The 23,229-nt window shown below is 42.7% G+C and overlaps 1 protein-coding gene and 1 long non-coding RNA gene across 4 annotated transcripts in view; one reads left to right on the top strand and one right to left on the bottom strand.

Moving 5' to 3' along the window:
• Window positions 1-18,773: 18,773 nt before the first annotated feature.
• LOC136557217 (uncharacterized) lies at window positions 18,774-19,839 on the bottom strand. The gene is made up of 2 exons (XR_010783743.1): window positions 19,452-19,839; window positions 18,774-19,380 (listed from the first exon to the last, which is right to left on the bottom strand). It is a non-coding gene; the product is annotated as an uncharacterized lncRNA (long non-coding RNA).
• Window positions 19,840-20,291: 452 nt separating this feature from the next.
• The window catches only part of KMT2E (lysine methyltransferase 2E (inactive)), a 55,685-nt gene continuing 52,747 nt past the window's right edge, over window positions 20,292-23,229 (top strand). For 2 of the 3 annotated variants that reach the window (XM_066550842.1, XM_066550843.1), the window contains exon 1: window positions 20,295-20,494. The gene's annotated coding sequence lies outside the window, so the exon portion shown is untranslated. Of the gene's footprint in view, window positions 20,495-23,229 lie in introns of all 3 variants that reach the window. The other variant, XM_066550845.1, reaches the window with a different exon arrangement.

The following is a 23,229-nucleotide window of genomic DNA, read 5'->3' as shown; positions in this document are numbered from 1 at the left end:
CTTACCCTTGAACACAACTCACAAAAGCATTGGACTGCTTCAGCAATACTGTGCAATTAATGACTGCTACAGCTGTACGTTCACTGCAGATTTCTGGCAGCTATAGCTGCATCATGAGACTGGCCATTTATTGTTACACAGAGACACTGAAGAGACACAGAAGGAAACTCTCACTTGGGTGTGTCCTTCCAAAAACACTGCAAAGGGGGACTTTATTGTGCCAGCCAGAAGAGACTATCCCCAAAACATGAGGATGGCCTGGGTGCTCTCCCACCCTAAGGGTCACCAAGAGAATTCACTCCAGTGCCAGGCTACAGCACACAGGAGCTCTGCATGAAAAAGCAGATCTCATCCCAAGGAAACTTCTATTTACTTGAATGCCTCCCCTATAATCCCATTTTATGGTCCACGTGTTTTGGGAATGCTGCACAGTCAGGAGACTGGCAGAGACTAAAGGGAAGTGATTCCTTTCAGAGGACTGTAGAAAAGCAGGGCACAACCTCAAACACTCTCATGGCAGCCTTCTGCTTAGCTACATCTGCATTATCATAACAATTATTTTAGTCTTAAATGGGTACCAAACTCTAGCAAAAAATACAAGCTGTTGCTTTTTTGAAGTAAGAAAAACATAATTCAAGTGGTTTAAAATTAACATTTGAACACTATTCCTATTTAAAAGTTAAAAATGAAAGCACCTCAGCTTTTTAAAATAACCTCCAAGATGACAATGTACATTCAAAAAAGGGAAGAATGAACAGGTTTTAGTGTTTTTGACTTGACAGCTCCCTTCATGGACAGGTCCATTAGCTTGCAGGTTGAAAAACACAACCCAGCAATAAGCATGGGTAGAGATTCAGAAACACTAACCACTTTCTGGTGGGGTATCAGATCTGGACACCTCACATTCTCTCTTTCTGCAGTGAAGACTGAGCAGAGGTGAATCAGTGTTATGGAGAACTTACTCTGCTTGAAGAAAACTTCATATCCTGTAACTCCCACTCCAGGATAGTAAATACAGGCATGGCTGCACACAAACAACTTTCAGGTTGAAAGTATGTCAATTACCAATTGATTTACTCACCTGATAAATACTCAGCTACTTTTACCAACACACACTCTTTGTTCTCTAGCCAGGGAGCCTAATGTTTTAATCCCAGTCCCCCAGCCTTCTGGTAAGAGCACAGTGCTCAGTACCTGGTGGGACCAAGCATTTGTTAAGCTGCTGTGGTTCCTTTGCATTAGTATTTTCCATACAATATTTTGAAATAAAAGGGAGGCACAAAATGCAGTGACTTATAACCCTGAAGAACAATGAGCATTTCTGTGAGCTGGTTTTCTACACAGGATGTAGGCTGGGCCTCCTCAAGTTTGTGTAATCTGTCTGGAAGTCCAAAAACCACATTCTGAAAACATGCTTTTCCCTTAACAAACAGCCAGTCACACACACACACAGAGTCCAACAGTAGTTTACATGTCTGTCATCCACCATTAAGGAAAATTTTCATTAATATTATTTTTTCAAGCATTTTTTCATCAAATTAGGCACACAGACTGTACCTAATTAAATTATATAGCCTTTTTTTAATCCAGCAAGAACTACATCTAAGGATGGAAGATTCACTTATTTAAAATTATGTCAGAATTTGCACTTCTGATAGTGCTTTAGGTGACAGTTCACATCCTAGGATCATTAGACCCAGAGACAAAAACTCAAAGGTACTGGAAACATTATCATGGAATGTGCTGGGAAGGATTATCCTGTGAAGTGGCTTTTCTAGATGCTCTAAGTCATTAGGTTTAACAACATCAGGCAGTCCTCTGAAGTTCCATATTTTAGATACCCAGCTATAGATCAACTCTTTTTCTTTTCTCCAAACAGCACCAGAGGACAGTCCACCAAATGGAACTGTCTGCTGAACAAGGACTGGACAATGTACAGCAGAGGTTAAAACACAAAAGAGAAATGGCTTCATGCAGAACTCTCCTCTAGCACTGCAAGGTAAAAAGACAGCACATCTGAAGCCATTTTTGAAGGATACAGGAGTGTTGCACTGTTTGACACTATTCCACATTCGGAGAGCTTAACTCCAACAGTTGATCTGTCTGAAAAGTGAACTACCATCCCTCCATCCCCTTCCTGTTTGCCTCTTGGAGCTGCAAGACCTGGTTTATCAAAAACAATTGCTGAAGAAGTAGAGTTCATATGAATTCTGTTAAGGTCTGTCTTCATAGTAAACGTGCCAATCTTATACATGACACTGAAACTCAGTCCTGTAACAAGCTGCTGGAATACTTCTCTTCTATGAGGAAAACAAGCTGTATGAAGCAGGTATGTATGTCAAAATACTTGATATCAATTTACTACCGTAACTTCCAGGATTACATGTTTTTAATTCCTAGTGAAGCTGATAGTAATTTAAAACTCTATCATATTTCCAGCACTCACAGTATTTTGTTAATATATTTGAAGCTATAGCAAGTAGCTGTTCTTTCTTTGTGCGGGAAATCAGAAAGAATGGGAGTTAAGATTGAGCAAGTGGGGAAAAAACCCCATGACTACTTCAGCATACCCAAGTTTATTTTTGCACACAATCAGGTTTCAAGTGGCTAGAAAACATCAAGAAATCTTTCCCCTCCACTTTCATATGTTAATTCAGATTAGCATCTTATACACATTTAGGCAAATTATGAAAGAATAAATCCTCAGCCATGTTCAACACAGCAGTTCCTGCAACACCCTATGATATTCTGACAATTACCACACAATTTGAGTCAGAAACTATTACATTCAGTACAGAACTGGTTGGCTTCTGTCTTCATCTCCAGCAACTTCCTGCCTTAGAACATGCACTATGCAAAAACAGCTCCTGCAGCCATGGAGGAGAGAGCTGAAAGGAAATCCCAAAACCCAGCAGGAAGTAACATCTCTGTGATTCAACATGTTGAGTCTTTTCTCCTGAGAAACCAGCAAAAACAGCACAGCATTAACTGCACAGAAAAAATCCTTATCCTGTCTACATTACAGATTCTGGAACCACTGTAGTTTGAGTGCCTGAGCCTGTCTCCCTCTTCAGATTTCAGCAAGTCTTCCTTTAATGTACTTTCACCTAGGGTAGCTGGAGAAAAGAGAAAGACTTGTTAAATGTTGCAAAACAATTGTATTTCACTTCCATCAGCTGTGCAAGAAGAGCAGAAAAAAAATTCTGGATGGATTAACTCATTTTGATCATTTTACTTGGAAAAAAACCAAAACACCCCACAAAAAATGTTATAGAATTATACCACGGTCTGTCACTGCAATGGAAGTAAAGCAACACATCTCAGTGAAGGCTTTCAGTGTGCTGGGGGTAAGTGCTGTAGGCTTCCACATTACAGAGACTGGACAGAAAGAAGGTACAAGTAATTTTCTAGGCAAAATAACAATAAAAATACCCAAAGAGTTTTGTTAACATCACAAGCCACATAAGAGAAATAAATTCCATTCTGCTCCCTGCCGTTCCCATCTGGTTTCAATTTGCTAGAGAAGACTGAAGCCTGTATTCAAAAAACAGACTGAGTTGTAAACATTAGCCTCTGCCAGCATTACTAGTAACTCATGAGGTTCCAGAGTTACCATGGAAAGGCAAGGGGAGGGCAGGAGAAAAAGGTCTATGAAAAAGCAGGACTTACTCTGTCATTAAGCTCATTTTATTGCATTGGTTTAATCCATGAAATGAAAATGAAAAATGTTTGACGCTCAGAAGACACACACTTGCAGAAAATCCAGTTCTACTCATTTCTGTTGTTTTGCAGCATTACAAAAACAGGGGAAAGTTGAGAAAAGAACAGACTGCCTGGGCCACTGGACGCCCTTGTTTTATATAGCTTGTAATTACAGGCTGCATACTGTTGCCCAATTTATTTCTTGTCATGTTATCAGTAAAAGATCCCTCCTTCATTTCCTGCAGGAATAGTTTCGTTAAATTGTGACAAAACAATGAAACTATAGCTGAGAGTGTCTCGTGGTAATATTTAACAATATGCCTTGAACAAGACTTTGCCCCATCTCAAGCCAATAGTTTCTAGTTAACTGTGCCCCTGACACGAGGCACTGATGTGCTTTGGAAATCCACTCACATGGTTAAACAGTGAAAAAAAGGAAAAGGGTGTTTCTGCAGCAGTATGGGCAGAGATTTTGCATGATGTGAAACACAGTCCCTCCAGGACTCTATTTGGACTAATCTTAGGTCGACAGTCAGTCCCAACTCAAAAACTGAATATAAGAGTAGGAAGAAGTGATCTCCTTATTAAACACATCAGCCCTTTGTTCACAGCATAGTCAAACAAATGATCAGCAAGTGGGGTGATGGAGCACTACACTGTGCTATCAGAACAGCCCAAAGGACTAGTAAGAGCAACTAAAGAGAACATCTCAAGCCATGATTGCCTCTGGCATCCACAACTGCCCCAACATAACACTTCCTAGCTGAGGCACATATGGAAGCTGTGTTTCAAGGCTGAGCTGAACTCCAGTCACCTTGATGAACATGGCCCTGCTGCTAATCACTCATTACTAAGCTGGGTTACTACCCAAGTAGTTACAGTCTTTTTTCCAACCACCTACCACAGGTCCATGACTCCTCCTCCAGCCCACAGGTCAAGCTGAAAACCCCACCAGCTGTCTCAGTGCTGTTTTTGGCCATCCCATGATTCCAGACTTCTGACTCCCTGATGACAGGTATCATTAGCTAACAGACATTAACTTTCAGCAGGTTCTCATGCAAGGCTTCCTGCTCTTTCACTATTTCTAAAAATGGCTCTCTTCAGCACAGGCACTTCTCTTACTCTTGGATTAGCTCATCACACTTTTCTTCTTGATATCATCTCACCTCACCAATTTCCCCAGCCCCTTTCCTCTAGCTTTCAGTTCCATCTTCCTAACTGGAAATCCCTAATTTCATCTTAATGCCCTCCCTTTAGCCTTACTGTATTACGTCAATCTACCACTTGCATCCTATTACTGATTCTTCAACACCACCAGAAAGCTGTAACAACGTGTTTTCTTCTTTCCTTTCTTCTCAGGCGTTGGTGCAGTTAGAAGTAACTACCAGTAATGCATGTTCATGCACAGATTAGAGCAGCTCAGGGTGACCATCATATGAAGAAGTTACCCCAGTCTTCTAGATCTAGATAATGTTATTCTCAGCCTCCAGAGGATACATGCCAACAGGCTACATTATACCTAGCTAAGTCACATGTTTCACACATGTGAAGTATGTACAATCTGACCAGAAGCAGGAATTGTGAAAGGCTTATTTTGAAACACAAGCTTCTTAAAACCACACCCCCCACACACTCTCTTCCCATGAAAGGCTCACAACTTGGACAAGGGTTTTGGTGAGCTCTCAAATAAGCAGCAAAAGGCTTTATTCTAAAGCATCAAACCATGAACTGGAATGTGATTCACCTTGCAGCCTCAATTCTACTATCTACAACTTCATCAAGAACAGCAGGAAAAGGCACCAGCCCTCCTTATGTTCAGACTGTTCAATATCCACAAAGAACTTGGCTGCAGTGTGCAGACCCTCCTGTCTGAAAGCAGTGGATATTGAGTTATGCCCATCTTTCATGTGATTCACCACTTCAGCTTATATTTATCCACTGTTTAACCACAAAGGCTCCTTTTCAGCTTTTGATAGGGATACTCCTACCAATAGTTAACTAGCTAAGTGTTCACAAAATTTTTAGTTTATCATTCATTTTGTATTGAATAAAACTATTAGAAAATGGGAATTCCCTGCAGAGCAAACTGCATAGGTCCACAGAACCACTGACAAAAAAGTTTAACTAGCATCAAAATTATTGATTCTTCATCAGCAAATTAAAAATATATTTGAAACCAACTGGAATTGCTTAACTTTCTCACTAGTCAAGTAAACATACTCTGCTATAGCTTCTTAATTAAGTATAATTCAGACATCAAATTAAGATTTGACTGCTTGTGCCTAATTAGTGATGCAAGACGTTGCAAGTCTCTGTAAGCAGACACTCCATTTTCTCCAGAATTCAAGATACTGAAAAATGCATTCAGCTTGTTCCCTCTTATACACAGTTTGTTTCCCAAAATATAATACCACCATAAAATTTTTGCTTCAGCAGGAAGGATCAAAGTAAGCAGCAAGAACTGCTCAGTCTTCTAACACCATAACTTCAAATGAAACAAAACCCTAGACCTAACTGCAAACCAATATCTCCAAAGACAGCATAACCACCATTGCTAAATAAGTGGAAAACACCAAGAAGTCTGAAAAAAAGCACAGCTCTGCATAGTAGTGTAGCTACATTTCTGTGTAGCTGCTGGAGGAGCATGCTAGGACAAGCCTGGTGTTTCTATCCTGGCTCCACACATGGGGACACTTGTGCATGCCAAAGCTAGTATTTTCCTGCTTCTTGCCTGAGTGATTCTAAGCCTGTTCTGCACACGCTGCACAGTGCCAAGAAGCTCTGTACTCCTAGGTGGATTGCTGCAGACTGGTTTTTGTCAGGAAAATGATCACTTATGAAGCGTACGTGCACACTGATGGCAAATGACAAGATTCAAACAATAGGCCCAGACACTTTTTCTCCCAAAATGAACACCTGTGTACTGCTGCCAATACTCATGCAAGAAGAAAAGAAGCAATTATATTGTCTTACATAATTTTTACAGTAACCAGGACCAAATGCATTTTTTGCCTCTCCTTGTTAGGAAAAAAATCCAAGGCACTGCTATGGCTTTTTTTTTTGCCTCTGGATCAAAGTAACAAAAAACCCCCTGAAGTGCCAAGGGAAGCAGTCTGGTATATCTTGAACTGAACAAGTACTATTACCAAGTTATCACATTTCTTTGTTTTATAGCACGGATGTGTACCAACACCTACAAGTAGGATGAATTTGTAGCTATGTAGAAGAGAAACAACAGCTGATATGAAGATATTAATGGTTATTGCCTAAATATATTAATGTTACAATAGCTAAGGGGAACTGAGGTATTCAGTTTCACCGATTTCTCAAGTTAGTCATGCTGTGCATAGCACCAAAGTTCACATAACACCAACTAGAGGACTAATTCTAGTTATAAGCTTTAGTAGTTGTTTTGGAGACTATTCATATGCAACTGTGAAGTAAACTGTGGACTTGTTTCAGTTGAAACTCTCTATGCCTTTATGTTGGTTCAAAAGGGAGAACACTGTCTAAGTGGCTGTACTACTCCTTCCACAAAGCAGGTCAGGAAATGTACTGACCTTGTTCAATAGGAACTGGTAAACCAACTCAGGGGTTGCTATATTTCTTCTCCTCATTAAAGTACCCAAGGTTCCTGGGGGAGGGGAAGACAGGAAGCAAGTACTCTTCCTGCTCCCCCAACCTAAAAATAACTGAGACAGTCTTTCTGCAACATTTAAGCCACACAAGCACTCAAAGCCTGAAATATTTATACTCTGGGCAAACAGTCAGAGAACTCTCACATTTTGCCCAGTATCTTTTTATCATTATCCAAACAGATCTGGACATTGTGGCAGAAAAGTTTACTTTTCTGGGGGTATGCATGAGCCTGTTGCCAGCTGTGCTCTTGAACTACAGCTTTTTTCCTGCCTGTCAGTTAAGCTGTAACTACAAGCCTATTTTAATTTGTGAACTTGAGCACTAGCTTCCCCTCTTCAAGCACCTCTTGCTCTGTCTTGAAAAATCTGCAGGTTTAGCTGAGTTTTTCTTTCACATTAGAAACCAAAGGAAATAAACACCTCAATAATAATAAAGTTGAGTACAATGTTGTGGAAAAAACATGAAGCTAAACACCATGAGAAAACTGACAGGAGAAACACTGCATACATTACAAAATAGGTAGAAAACATCATCTATAAACATGGAAATTAAATTCCTAGCAACTGAGCACTGTAAAACACAATACTGATTGTGCTATTCAGACAAATTTAAGTGAAAGAACATTTGCAGGATTTGGGAGGCATGCATGCTCACAGGCTTCCTTACTCCAGTTCTCCTGCATTTAAAAAGGCAACTGATTTGGTTGTTAGAAATGCTTCCCTTTCAAAAAGCTACAAAAGAAGACTGGGCATGAACATCTAGTTCCAAAACCAGATTCAAAGTAAAACGTGTATCTAGTTAAAGATAAGCACCTTCCTTTCTGTACTGCAATCCCTCATTCTTCAGCCAGTATCCATGATTTCTTGATGTACTTCTCACAATCTGTTCAATATATGGAAAACCTGCAAGCTGATTTAGGCAGTCTGTTTGGCAGGTGAACACTTTGGCATAAAACTGCCATTCTTTGAGCTAGCCTTCAGTCTAGCATTTTCTTTTGAAAATCAGAAATAATTTCATTCAGATACAGCAAAACTACCTGAAGTTTTGAAAGAGTCCTTAAGTTTGAAAATAGGAAAGCTTAACTCTTACATGCTATACTGTCAGCTCATACATACTACGAGCTGACCATGACATACAGAGTGTACCTAGTTGTACACATGCAGAAAGCTGGGGAAGGAGACAATCATGGAATGACTTTCTACTTCCACAGAAAGAAATCTCCCAGTCACCCTCTCCACCCTGAGACGCCAAAGCTTACTCAAATTTCACATATGGGCAGGAAATCAAAGTATACCACATGGCCAGAAATCCGTAGTAGTTCAGACGTGAGTTCCCAAAGGGAAGGAAGTTATAGTTAAATACAAGTCCAATCTGTGTTTCCCTCCACAAGCTCCAGAGGATGAATGGAAAAAGGCTGAGGTTTCCTGCTGCACAACAGCTAAGAATCATGTGATGTAGGATGTAGCATAACTGCTTGAAATGTTACTTACATGCAGATCCCCTCTAAACTGATCTTTCAGAATTCCATAGTTGCATACAATGCCTCTGTTTTCATAATTTCTATGATCAGTAGATTACAGACATACATAGCCTTGAGCTGCTTGAAAGCTGTACACTGTTCAAGAACTACAGGTTAGGCCTGCTTATTTTCCAACAAAGACAGATTTCAGTCAGGTTCCCTTCTTACAATTCATCTTGCTGCTGCTGCAGTTAGGGGCAACCCCTCCACTGATGATGTATTCAATTTCGAGCTTTTTTCAGTTCCCCTTTTTTAAATACTATGTGAACAACAGCTTAGAGAACCTAAAAATGCTGATAAAAATACTGTTTTAGCAACTGTTCTCTGGTTAACAACAGGAATACACTTTTGGTTCTACCTACCCCTCTAAAGAGCTGCAGTTACTGGTAGAGGCCTCCATCATCCTCCCTTTGTCCATCTGTAATCCTAAGCACAGTCATTCACATATACTGGCATTTCACACTTTCATTGGTTTAGCTTCCCTGTGCAGAAAAACAGCTAAACAGGCTAAATGGACCTTGGGTATATACTGTATATATTTATTTATATACTGTATATATATATATTCTATTTACAGAAGAATATATTCAATTCTTATTTTTCCTTGGAACAGCCAGAAAGACCAGGAATCCCCATTCAAACATTTCCAGTTGAGAATCAAAGCTAAAGGAGTTTCAAAAAGGTATCACATGTCAGACATGCTACTGCTTAATGGGACTCATATTAAAATAAATGCTTACATTAGACTCATGTAACAGAAAAGCAAATGAACTTAATGAAACAACTCATCTTTATTTATTACATGACAAACAGCATTTCAGCTTATGAACTACAGTAGAAGTGTTTCTTAGTAGCAAAAAAAACCCTCTCCTTCACTCCAATGCCAACTGGGCACATCCAAAATTCAGATTCAACCAAGAACTTTAGAAACACACAAAGGAAAACAAGGTCTACTGGACCTGCTTTTTTTGGACACCCAGTTCAGTTTTTGCTCTTTGCTGATCTATTTCTATAGTAGGGACTGATGACACAGAAGGATAATACCAATACTAAAACAATACTCTTTCTTGCACCATGTAAGAAAACCCCACTACATAAACTGTTACTTCAGATATCCCTTAAAGGCTTCAGATATGAAATGTGATCCAAGACTACAACATGCTGCTTCTAAAAGATGAAACAGATGTTTTACACATATTAATACACACATCCAAAAGAGAACGTAGAGCTTACTTTTACTGAGTGCAATCAGTAGCTAAATCTTGCTCAATACTATTCAAGCAAAAAGCAGAAGCACCCAGAGCAAGACACTTTGTTCAATACATAGGTGGGCTACAGGAAAAAAAAAAAAAAATCTAAGCTTAATGCAGCATCTACAGACACAGAGAAGCACCTTTCAGCAAGTCACTTCTATATATAAGGAGCATTTGTAGACAGCTCAATAACTCTAAGCAGTAATATGCTAGCTACAACTACATTGGGAGGCTGTGAGGATCAGTCACAGGAGAAATTTGAAACATAAGGCACAGCCACCACACTGAACAGAAAGTATATGAGTATATTCTTGTTAGGTTACAGAAATATGTGGGATTAATGAGGTTTGTTTTAAGTGAGTTAACAGTTCTATAGCCCATTTCAGTGTCATTACATTACTGAAATTAAAGGGCATCTTTAAGCAAACAGACAAAAGGTACCATACCCTTCAAAAAGATCCCCCTGCTTTGCTCACTGTAGGATGAGCTTAAAATAGGCCAAATGCTAAGTTCCTCTCCTTTTAAGCAGAAACACTTGCCCTACAAGGCAAAATTTAGGTAGCTGCTCTTCTCCTTGGTTTCTGTTAACTACCTCAATTTACTTAAAGGGGATTATTAAGTCATACCACTGAAACAGAAGACAAGACAAAGTGATTTAACTAACAGCTACACTTATAAAGCCACTAATATTTGTAGCACACAATCTGTGAGAAGTGTGCAATAAGGGCTTGCCTATTCTAGAAAAAAAGAAATCCGAAGACCCTTCACTGTCAACTCCTAGATGTAGAGTAGGCTTGGCTACAGCCCTCAGGCATCAGTCCTAATAATACTTTGAAATTACAATTCCCTCCCATCAATTAGGTCTACACGAGCAATTGCAGGGTCCCAGGAGTGTCTTGAAAGAGTTCTAAGACACACAGAACTCAGTATGTTAATTTTGCTCTCTGTATAATTCATTTTATAGGAGCATGATTTTTTTCTTCCGGTTCATAGTAGTTTCCCTAGTTTGAAATATCCTGCCTGCCAGTTTTAACAAACAAAATCAAGTCTAAATGCTCGATTGGTATTCTTCATTTTTTGACCCAAACTACATAATACAAATTCTCTGAAGTAGTCCTTCAATTCTGGACTTCCTCTCCAGCATAGGAGTACATGAACACCTATATTTAGTGTCTGTACTTCAGGCCTAGACTAAAGCAGGCAATGTTAGACACAGGGAGAAAAAGCCTTCAAATACTAGTTGCCTACAGAAATAGTTGCATTTTTATGCACGTTTCCACTGTTAGTGAAAATGTAAAGGTGGCATACAGTAGTGTCACACAATTATAGTAAGTGGGCTACCACAAATCAGTAGCAGATTAACCAAACCTGTTGTGCTCAAGATTCATCAGGAGAGATACCACTGAAAGTATTTAAAGCTCTCTTCTTGCACTCTCTGGAACACAGCAAAGCAGGTGCTCTGATACTAGGCATCAGCACTCCTACTGAAGTTTGGCTATGCTGTCAAGCACCACAGATCTACAATCTTTAAGATGCCAAGTTGGGAGGGATCCATCAGGATCATGAAGTCCAACTCCTGGCCACATGCAGGACACCCTAAGAACCACCCCATGTGCCTGAGAGCACTGTCCAAACACTTCCCAAACTCAGGCTGGTGCTGTGACCACTTCCCTGGGGGAGCCCATTCTAGTGCTCAACCACTCTCTGGGTAAAACACTTTTTCCTGATATCCAGCCTACACATCCCCTGCCTCAGCTTCATGCCATTTCCTCAAGCCCTGTCACTGGTCACAGGAGTGAAGATACCTGTAAAATCTTTTATTGTTTGTACTAGACTCAAGGAGTCAATAGCCCACTACCACTATTTCCTAGTGATTCATCATCTCCCCTCTGCAACAGCAATCAGGGCAGTTCAATTTTACTGTCACTGAAGAGGAGACACTCAAGTTCAAAAATTACTGTTAGCTGAGCCCAGACATTATGGCTCCTGCACAGTCTTTCCTATGACTATGCAGAGATAGGGAAGCAGAAGTGTTTCTCAGAAACAGTTTAAAAATAGGATCTGACAACTGCCCAGCATGCCTTTATAAGCTTATGAGCTTGTTCCAGCATATGTATGCTGGGGTAATGGAGGCACAGCTTTGAAGATGAATTTGAGTAGCACCACTCTGATAAAAGCAATAGTTTTGTTTTATGAAGAGTGGTCTTCTAAATCAGGATATTTGTGACAGTGACATTCAGTACTATTTAATAAAACTCTAATTAGAAGACCCATAGTTGTTCTGGATGGAATTTGAGACAGCCAGCTTACCCTGGCTCAACAGAAAAGACCACACTGCACAATCTATCATCAGCCTGACAAACTGGGCCACAAGCACAGTGGCCCAAAATGAAGCAGCACAACCATTGCTTAGCACGTACCAGGGAATACAGCTGGTAAAGCACTTCTCAGGCTAGAGATTAAATTACATCTCAGTATCATGAGCAGCCACAGTCTCTTTGAGGGATTGTTTTATCTGCATTAATAAAGTGACACAGTTCTGTACCCCCATTTTTTTTTACTTTACTTCACTAAAATTCAGGGAATCATATGACAGCCCTGTGTCATGACTAACCTGCTAATAAAGGCAAGAACATAGAAGGAGGGAGTTTAGCACAAGAACGGGATGCTAATGCTTGTTTCCCAGCCACCTCTTCAGCTTATATTCTTGTGCCCTCCACATTAGTTCTAACACCTCCTATCTGCCACACAAGCTAGTTTTGGACTTGCATTTGGTTCATCTATAGCAGCTGTATTTGCACTGGATCAAACAGCTATCAAAAATCCATATATGACAGCGAACTGGACAGAAAGATACTAACTTCTGTCAATAAAATACTAAAAGAAATTATTCACTATTTGCTTGCTGGAAACAAATCCATTACTATAATCAGTGGTACTCAATGTCAAAAAGGCAGCCATTCTTAGTGCACCTTTCTGCTACAAGACAGCATAGAAGGGTTTGGGTTGGAAGGCACTTTCAAGATCATCAAGTTGCTAGTCCCCACCATGAGCATGGACAACTCTACTTGGCCAGGCCGTTCAGGGCCCCATCCAATCTGCCCCTGAGCACTTTCAGAAGTGGGACATCCACAACTTCTCTGGACAACCTATTTGAATGCCTCACTATCCTCTAAGCATCCCTTCCTAACATCCAATCTAGATCACTCATCTCTTAGTTTAAACCCATCTCCTATCACTACCTGTCCATGGAAAAAAGTCACTCTATTTTTCATAAGCCACCTTTAAACACAGGAAAGCTGTAATGGGGCCTCCCCGAGAGCCTTCTCTTTTCTGTGTTGAAAAGCTCCAGCTCCCTCAGCCTGCTGAGTATTTCTGTTTGCATCTTAACAGACCACACTGAGTAGGACTGCAGCAGTCTTCACAAGCTAAACCTTTGAAGAGACATGATATACTGCTGCATTCCTACTTTTGAGTAACATCTACTGCATGACCATGCCACATTAACAAGCTCACAGATGGAGCAGTCACAGTAAGAAGTTTCAGTACAGTTTCTTTTCTCCAACACTTAATAAGCACAAAAACCCAGCAGCTAAGATTTGTTTGGTTTCTGAGCTTACAAGGAACACAAACTCTTGCCTTCTGTGACAGGACCACCTTCAGCTGTATTTCTGGGATGCTAGCATCTCCAGTTCAGTAAATTCCCAACTCTGGCACAGTCCAAGTCTCCAAATTGGCAGTATTGTCCCCCATTTTCTTCCTAAAGATCCATTCACTCACTGGTTATTTTCATCAAAGAACTGCTATTGACAGCATTTCAGGGCTAGTGCTGCATTATAATCACGTCTGAGCACAACCTCACTTAGGAAAGTAGCTACTTGGACCTTAATACTGCTCTCCAAAGCAACTAGTAGTTCATCAGAAAGACTCCAAGTAACAAGGTCATGCTGGAAGGAGAAAACAAACCAATGCCCCACTTCACTACAGAGGTCACAGCAGTGAACCTGGTACAAATTCCCACTAATTCCAGGATTAGGAGGCCACACAACAGCTTTAAGGTTGCTTCTTTAAGTGAGGAACTCAACTGTTAAGAATTGTAGAACCAGCCAATAATCTATTTTCCTGCTAAAGCAAAACCTTACTAATCTCAATTTTTTCAGAAAGATTCATTGTAACACAAAGCCTAAAGGAGTGTGCAAAGGAAGTTTTTATCCTGCTGCTGTTTGAGCACTGAACACAGTCTGCTGTCCAAATCCAGGTGGATAAACTGATCCGTTGTCAGTCACTAGAACTCCTTTTCCTCATGCAAACAATGCAAATTCATTTGGCTAGTGACTACTAGCCAAATTCATGACTACTGTGACCCACAGGCAGCTGTTTTTTATGATTAGCTATGAACTCATCCTGTAGGAATAATTCTTCACTGAATACCTCAGCTATTAGATTATCAGCTGCTTCTGGATGAAGTAAGCTTATTTCAAATTTTACCCTGTTCCAACAAAATAAACTTAAATCTAAAATCCTATGAACACTTAACTAGCCTGTAGCTGAGAATAACACTTCACTTAATTTTACAGGCTACCAATTCAGTGAAGCTGAAGTGCTCTTGCTACCCACAACTGAAGGTCGATCTAGCAATGACTTATAAACTCAAAGTTTAGAATTCTTTTTTTTGAGAGTGCCTGTCTCAGTGATTTTAGTGCCTGTCTCAGTGATTTTAGTCAAAAGCCTTTAAGAGGTGCCCCTCAAAACTCCTTAATAACTGCAGCTTTCCTGAGAAAAGGCATACCTAACTTCACTAACAATTAAAACCTGCATATTTCCATTTTCCCACCAGGTGCTTCGTTCTGCTCCCGTTCAAACAGGAATGTTTGTCAAGCCACACAATGAAGAGTCACATTAGAAAACCATCCACTACTATTAGGCTTATGTTTCATCCATTCTTCACTTCTATTCCCCCCATGATCACTTGCAGTAGCAAGAATGAACAGCTGAAAAAGTGCAGGGTCATCTTTCAGCATGAGCACTTTTAACTGTCTCAACTATGACACTAATGCATAGTTGGATCTATTACACTCTGAGTGTCTCTCTCCTTTCTCCCCTAAATATCCTTGAACTCCTGTCAGTCCCTTTGTATGGCTAAAGGTAAACAACTGTTTAAATAGCAGGTCTTAGCAAGGGCTCAGACCACACATGCATGCACAGACAGGCTACCACGGCAAGTCAGAGCCACACGTCTGACTGCTGGAGAGCATCCAGCCCATTGAAGTATCCTCGTTAAGGAACAAACTGAAGTTCTGTAGAAATTGTTCATTTCCCTGGTAAGCTACCATAAATGTAAACTACACACCATTTTTTACCCAGTCTCCAACAGCTTTTTTTTTCCCTTCAAGATTAAAACAGCTTGCATCAGAATGGCCGTAGGGCAAATGCTCTGTCTCAAAGAAATACACACATTTTGGTTTTACTCATTTCCTGCAGCACAAATAATTCAGAATATATATGACATTGTTTTGAGACTGCACTGCAACACTACCAGAGCTACTGCTTCTTTCAAGATAACTGCTTTAGTGAGAACTGCTAATAAAAACAACCTGGAAACAAAAAAGAAATTACTACCAGCTCATTAAAATTTGCCTTCATTTCTATAGCTTCATAAAAGCACAGCCACACCTCCATTCAAGTACTGCTGCAATAAGCTGTGAGTTACACAGAGAGCTTTTAAAGTAATTCATTTCTTGGTTTTCAAGCAAAATCTATTATCAAAGTGAGTTACCTAAAAGGCTGCTTTAAGAATTAAAATTCTAGCTATATAAATTATTCTATAACACAAGCATTCAAACAATTCTTACACAGCGAGGCAGGCAATTACTGTTTCATAATTACAGAACACATGCCTAAACACAAGTACTAATAAAATGGTTTCTCCCCTCATCTTTAGCTGAAATTAATGTTCACCCTTTAACACATCTGCAACAAAGTATTCACAATGTCAAGTCCCACACAAATCAGTGCTGTGTTAAAAGAATCACTGTACACTGAAAGCCTCTCTGGAAGCTTCCATTACAAAGGAGTATTTACCTTGTGTCATATGATGCCTACACAAGAAGAATCAGTAATCCAGTCATTTTAATGTTTGATCAACAAACCAACCGCCTCCTCCTAACACCATTTCCAGTAAGCTTTTTTTTTTGGTAACAAAAAAATAGCCACAGCCTCACAATCTCTAGGACTCAAGAATCTTACTCTTTATAGTCCACACAGAAGTCAGTTGGCACAACACTCAGCTGGCAGCCACCTTCTGACACTCAAAAGAGGGGAGACTGCTCTTTTAGAAAACAGAACTTACATCCTAAAACCTAAGCTCAAATGAGACTACAGACATTTGAGTTTCACACTCTGTCATTCCTAATTACTGCCTTCTCCCTTTCTTTCCTGGTATCCTCTAGAAACCTACAAAGGAAAAATGTAGTGCTGTTAGATGCTTCCAATCCTGTTTTTCTACCCCTCCTCCCACAACACAGGGATGCCCTGCAGGCTATATATGCGACCAATATGAACTACTTAGAGCAGCTCCCAAGTCCCCAGTCAGTTCTTATATAACTGAACTCCACCTCACCATATTACTTATGTAACACATATAAAAGAGCAGCTATTATACAGAAATCTTCTCTATTAGTCATACACTCAGTTACTTTCATTCCAGTTCTCAAACAGCACATTTGTGAAATAGTAAAGCTATATGCCCTATGAGGTTGCTACTGTGGAGGTAAAAAGCAAAAAAATCCTGTCTATCCAGGGACAGATTAAGAATAGAAAAAGTGAAACATTTCCAATAGAACAAACCAACACCTTTAAATCATCAACAATTTTAACTCTTAATTTGTTCATTGGGTTAGATGCCATGGCTAAATTTACACTGTGGCATACAAGAACAAGACATGGGAACTAGCACTGAATTGCTTTGAAAATATGAGAAGCTCAACCAAACAGTAACAGGAGTTACATTCCTTAAAGAAAAGGGTTAGGATTGGAAAACAAACATTTTTCACTTCTCATCCAGCGAATATTGAATTTTTTTTAAAATTATTGAAATATTTTTTTTAAAATTTAAATTTTTTTAAAAGACCCGGAAAAATATATTTGCCAACCTTCCAGGCCTATGTAACGAGTTCATTTTCCTATGGACCTCAAAGTAAAACATGGGGAGTCCTCACAATATTTGCAGACCATATTTTTCATTTGCACTAAGTATATACATCAATTCCCGTGTTAAAGATGCAGGCCATCTGCGGCCTGACTTTGGAATACACCCATCGCTCCACAGAAAGCTGCTCAACTCCTGCAATAGGATTCAACAGCACACAAAGAACAGCGATCCACTTTTCCTGTTCAAACAGAATAAAGTCATAAACACCTGAGAGATTTTCCCCTTGGCCTCCCCACCCGTACCCCCGGCAGAGCAACACTAGAACAGCCGAGACCTCCTCGTCAGAAGAACAACTCCGCACGGCCTGTACGTTTTCCTCAGCGGCTTTAATGAGGTCATTTAGATATCGCTTAAAACGACTGTTCCAGTAAGAACCACTCCGTAACCCCCTGCAACTTAACTCAAAGCAGAGTGCCTTCGCACCGAGCGGGCGGCACTGCCGTGAGCGCACCCGGCTCCCACGCTCGGGCGGAGCCAGTAGGCACCCACGGGCAACTTTCCCTGGCGGTGGGTAAAGCCTTGCGCAGAGAGGGGGCGGAATGGAAAGCTTCCCCCAAGAGGAGCTACACCCTAGAGGTGGGTGGAGAGTAAAGAGAGAAGCGAGAACCTTCCTCGGCAGCAGCTACACCCTCGTGCATAAGGCTGATGGGGGAAGGGAAACAGCGCGGGACCGACGACGTTGTGCAGGAGGAGGGGGAGGGAAGCCCGGGCTCTCCCGGGCAGCCGCCGCCGCCGCCTAAGCCAGCTTGGTCCGCAGCCAAACCCCACAGGAATGCAACGCGGTCACATGACCTCCGGCGGACGTGCAACTCCCTTCCCTCTCCAGGGACACCCTGCGCCATCTTGTACTGACGCAGTTACAAAGGCAGGCATGAGTTGCTCCCCTCTCGCTCGTTCCCCGCTCCTCTCAGCACAGCCCCGGCACTATTCGGGAAGGAGAAGCCCAGGCCTGATCCTGCTTTTCTTTTCGCCAGCTCTTCGGGGACGCCCTGCCCGCGGAGTCTTCCCTGGCGCTGAGATCATGGCGCCCGTTTTCTCCCTTTGCCTCCCCCGGCAACTCCCGACCCTGCCCAGCTGCGGCTGCCCCTGCTGCAGGATGATGTCAGCGCCAGCCAATCAGGGCGCACCGGGCCACCCGGGCCGGCCCGGCCATTGGCTGCCGTGCCGCTCCCGCCCCCCTCCTGACTCGGGCTCCGCCGCGGTTCGCTGCGGAGCCGCAGCCAAGGCACAAGTGCGGGGAGGGGAATAGGAGGGGAAGGGAAAAAAAAAAAAACCCTACACAAAAAACCGACAACCAAACCCACCAAGAGGCCAGCCGCCATTTCGCGCAACAACAGGCAGAACCCGAGCGAACAGCCCCAGCCAAGCGCCCTAAGGAGAGAGAGAGAAAGAAACAAGAGACACACGCACAGAAGAGTTAGACAGGAAAAAAAATACCCATAGACTCCGCCATGATCACAAGAGGTTTAATCGCCCCCCCTCCTCCCTCAGACTTAATGCCCCATTACAGCCGCCTCCTCTGCGTCCAACCAGCTAGCAGATCCCTTCACCTCGGCTCCCTCCTGCCGCAGCAGCAGCTGTTTAGAGCCCCAAACTCTCTGTGCCCAAGGTGTGGGGGGACGCTAGTCTATGGCGCTGCTGCTAACTGCTTCTCCAGTCACCCGAAAGTGGCGGCTCCATCGAGGCAGGGTAAGAGCTGCCAGCCCAGCTTTTATCTGGTGCCCCGAGTTTGCGCACTGAAGAAGGCTCGCTCAGCCCCTGGTGGGCGTCGAACGAAACCCCAGCCGCCGCCTCCCCTCCCTCCATCAGCCGTAGCGCTGGAGGGGCTGAAGCCGGGTAGGGGAGGCAGGGCGGCGTAGGGGTACAGCGGGGAGGAGATATGGTGGTTAGGAAGACGGGCTGCTTACGAATGGCCGGAGCTGTGTCTGCCCTGAAAGGCTGAGCGAGCTCCTGGCATTGGCAGCGCCCGCTGGTCTGGATGGAAGCGCGCCATTCTTACTCCCCGAGCGCCGTTCCCTAATGGGCAAACGAGGCTCGTTCTCTGCTTGTCTCATTCCCTGCAGAACAGAAATGCCTTCAGCGAGTGCTGTCGCATTCGCTCTGAGGAAAAAAGCTTTCTCCCACTTGCCTTTGAGTCCTAAACGCTTCGGGGAAGAGTCTCAGCCTCGAGTGTCTTACTGAAAGTTTCAGTTCAAAACCTCCTGAGCAGATCTGCAAAAATTCCCGCTCCTTTCTCGCTCCCCTCTTCCCCTCCCCTCAGGTAGTTCTTCTGCGTGTGTGAGATCCAGCGGGTCTGCCCGGCTTTTCGCGCAGTTGAGGCCGAAAATGTGCTGTTAGAGATTCATAAAGAACACCTATGCTGACAGCATCGACGGTCGTGAGGAAGAAGCCGGAGGTTGGGGGTGTGAGAACGGCCGAGGAGGGAGTTTTGGCGTTTATTCCTCCGAGGATGCAGCTCTGACTCAGACACCCTCGCTCCCGCCCGCGCTCGGCCCCACAACAGGCCGGGACGGAGCCCCCGCCCCTCCCGCGCGGGCTGCGCCGCCGGGGCTGCGGATCGCCCCCGGCGCCAGCCCCCGCTGCCGCCGCCCCTCCTCCGCTGCCCTACTTCCCTCCTCACGGCCCCCCTGCCCAGCCCCTGCCGCAGTCTGGTGCCGTGGCCGCGCCCAGACCCCGGAGCCGTTCTGCGTGTTGCAAAATGGACTCTGAGGGCTCGGCGGGCGCGGGCTGCGCTCCCGGCCCGTAAGCAAAATGGCGGCTGTTTGGCTTCGCCTTGGTAACCCTGCCCCTGTCAGGCGGGGCGGGTGAGCCCCGGGCAGGGGGAGGGAGGGGAGAGCGGACGCCATTTTCCCAGAGAGAGGCAGTGACATAGAAGGGAGCGTAGGAGGCTGGAGGGAGGGAGGCACGGGAGCAGCGGCGGCAGCAGTGGGGTTTGTACACAGGTCCCAGGGCAAAGGCGCCTTTGAGCTGGTCCCTGTAGGGTTCTGCGCACTGAGCTAGGTTTGGGGGGAGGGGGGGGTCTCCTCTTTCCCTTTCTTTTACTAGAGCCTGCTGAGGGCTGAGTCCTGCCTAGGGTAGGGATATCCGCAGTGGGGCTGTTGCATTGTTTTGGTTGGGATAGAGAAGGGGCTCACCTGAGGGGTCCTGCTGCCTGGCCTGTGACCATTACAGGTGAGTCTTTGGTTATTACGAGCATATTCTGCTGTGGGTGCTTTGGGGGAGGGGGGGGGGTGGAAAAGGAGAGTGAAATGCGACGGGAATGTCTCATTACCTTCGGTGCGAGTATAACTCCTTCCCACCCTGAAATGTGTTTAATTTCTGTTTAAGTTGCCTTGAATTTGCTTTTCCTTTTGTGGGGTTTGGTTAAAAAATGGCAGGCTGTCGCTATATCTTATGAATATGGCGGGTTACTGTAACTGGAAGAGCTGAGGAGAATTTTTTGGCAGTTACGCCAGATTTATGCATTATGCCTGGAAAATGAGCCAAAAGGAGCTATTATGTGCCAACATAGGCTTCCTTGGGCTGGCGGTTTTCAGAGCGGGTTTGTGCGTTATTGGGACTGCGTATTGAGTTTTACGAAGCTTGGGGAAGCCTATTCTTTTCCTCCATCCTGTATATTTTTGCTTTGTGGTACGAAAATGGCTCGTTATAGGCCTAATCTCTTTGCCTTCCACACCCCCGCCTCCCTGCCTGCCTCCCTGTTAATATCTCCGCTTCGTGGTGTAACCTGGACAAACGGAGAGCTGTCCCCAGGAGTTTCTGTGCCAATTTAAAAGGGGCTCATTCTCCCCACCCCCTTTCTCGAGGCTGTAAGTAGTTGGACTGGTGCACCCCTTTCTCGCTTTAGTTTCTGCAGCCAGTGTTCGTGTTCCCTGGGTGGCATATTTCATTCTCTTTCCTGAAGCAGTAAGTGTCGGTGGGTTCGACCGTATTGCTGCAGACACCGGGGAAGAGAAACAAACGGTTCACTGTGTACTACTAAATAGGGTAGAGAAACATAATATAGCCTGATTATAAAGGTCCTGTATTCCCCCATACTCGGCTATTAGGGAACGTGCGGTGTCTGAAAGCCCTGAGGTCCCTAAAATGCTACATACTACGTGTCGTCAAAAGCAGAAGTTCAGTGCTGCGTCTAGATTTACGAATGCTTTAGTCTGTTTATTTACAGTAGCTTAAAGGAATAATAACGAAGCATTTTTGTTACTCAGGGTTCAGATCAGAGAACAGCAGGAGATATCCATGGCAGTACTTGCAATGCATGATTAATTGCTTATTATCACTATACTTTTGAAGTTACTTTTTAAAAAATGTGGAGCAAATTTATTAATTTCCCTCTTTTGTCCTTTAGAGATTCTAAAAATGGCGGCCTCAGGCTGATGTTGTGGTAATCTAATCAGCTCGGGTCCTCCACACCCCATGCAGTGCGTTTGTCTGCAGCATATTAGTGTCTTACTATGTTAAAATGAAAAGGCTGTTCCCTTCAAATAACGCACAAAACAGCTCTTGACTTTACTGCGATTTAAAAATGCTGTGTTCCAGCTGATTAATTTTATTGGTTATGTGTGTGAAAGGCAAGTGAACGAGACCACTCTTGTCGGGGAGAAGGGGGGTGGAAAGAGGCAACAGACTCAAGCAGCTCCTTCGAGGGGTGTGTATGTGGTGCTGTAAGGTAATCTGTATGTCGGTTTGGTAAATTGGAAAGGCTCCTGCGTTTGTGATCGATACGGTACAGCTGTCTGTCCTACTAACGACATAAAAGCAGTAATATTTATCAACGAGAGTCGTGGATTGCGGTCACTAAGACAGTCAGCTAAATTCTTTGTGGAAACACATTTGTGAACGTCACGTTCATCTTCCAGGAAATACCTTCACTGGACATCGGTGTAGTAATTCCATATATTCATAGTTAGAGAATACAGAATGAGCTTAAGGGAATAATGCACACGAGATTATAACCTGTTACTTTATTTAAAGACACGGAATTTCTTCTGCTGCCATGTAATTTTGGCATTACATTTTTTCTTCAATTTATTTTGTATCTTGCTATAAATGGTATCTGTGATAATGCACATCCAAGTCCTGAGGGAAGGTGCGATTCGTAACGTCTAATTTTTTTCCTAAATGAAATATGAACCATTTAGTATCACCACTATAAATATGTTTGAGTGGGGGGAAGGGAGGTCACAAGGATTCATTATTTGGTAGTTGGTGTAGTGTACTCTGATACATACTATATAGCAGCTGCAAATTGTATGTTTTAAGCACCAATAACAAAAAATAAATTTTCACCTTTTTTAATGCCTGTCTTTAGTCTTGTCCTTTAAATTAATGAGATATGAATTCCTATTCCAGTATAGCTTTAGAACCTTCTAGATTTAAGAAATCAAAAGTGAGGTATTGAAGTGGTGAAGCTGTCTTCAATCTCTGATGAATTTTAATTTGAATACCGTTTAGAAGCACTGATGTGGGATTTAAGGTATACTTGAAGTTGAACAGTAAGATAGACTTTTAGGGTATTGTTAATGCATGCCTTTAGTGTGTTTTGAGGCCAAAGGCTGAGTGATTTCATTAATTCTCCAGTAATGCATGCTCCCATCATCTTTATTTATATAAATACAATTTTTTCTTCTAAGCCATGTCTTATTCTCTCTATTTAAAAGTACATGAAAAAGACAAAGAATATATGGGCCTTTATGGAAACCTTTTGCCTTTTTCTTTCCTTGCCTTCAGTTGTAAGCTTCTGTTCTTGATGCTATACAGTCTGCAGCTCTTTATGGCTTCTGTCATGTTCTCAAGCAGACATCTGATTGACAATTAGAGGGAAATAACCTTGTACACTTAACAAAAAGTGTTTGGGGGAAGGTAATGAAATAACCCAAAAAATACTAATTTTCAAATTTTACAGT

The sequence above is a fragment of the Molothrus aeneus genome, chromosome 5, assembly GCF_037042795.1.
Source record: "Molothrus aeneus isolate 106 chromosome 5, BPBGC_Maene_1.0, whole genome shotgun sequence".
Taxonomy (NCBI): domain Eukaryota; kingdom Metazoa; phylum Chordata; class Aves; order Passeriformes; family Icteridae; genus Molothrus; species Molothrus aeneus.
Note: the sequence above shows the minus strand (reverse complement) of the source record. Positions and strands in the feature narration are given on the sequence as shown.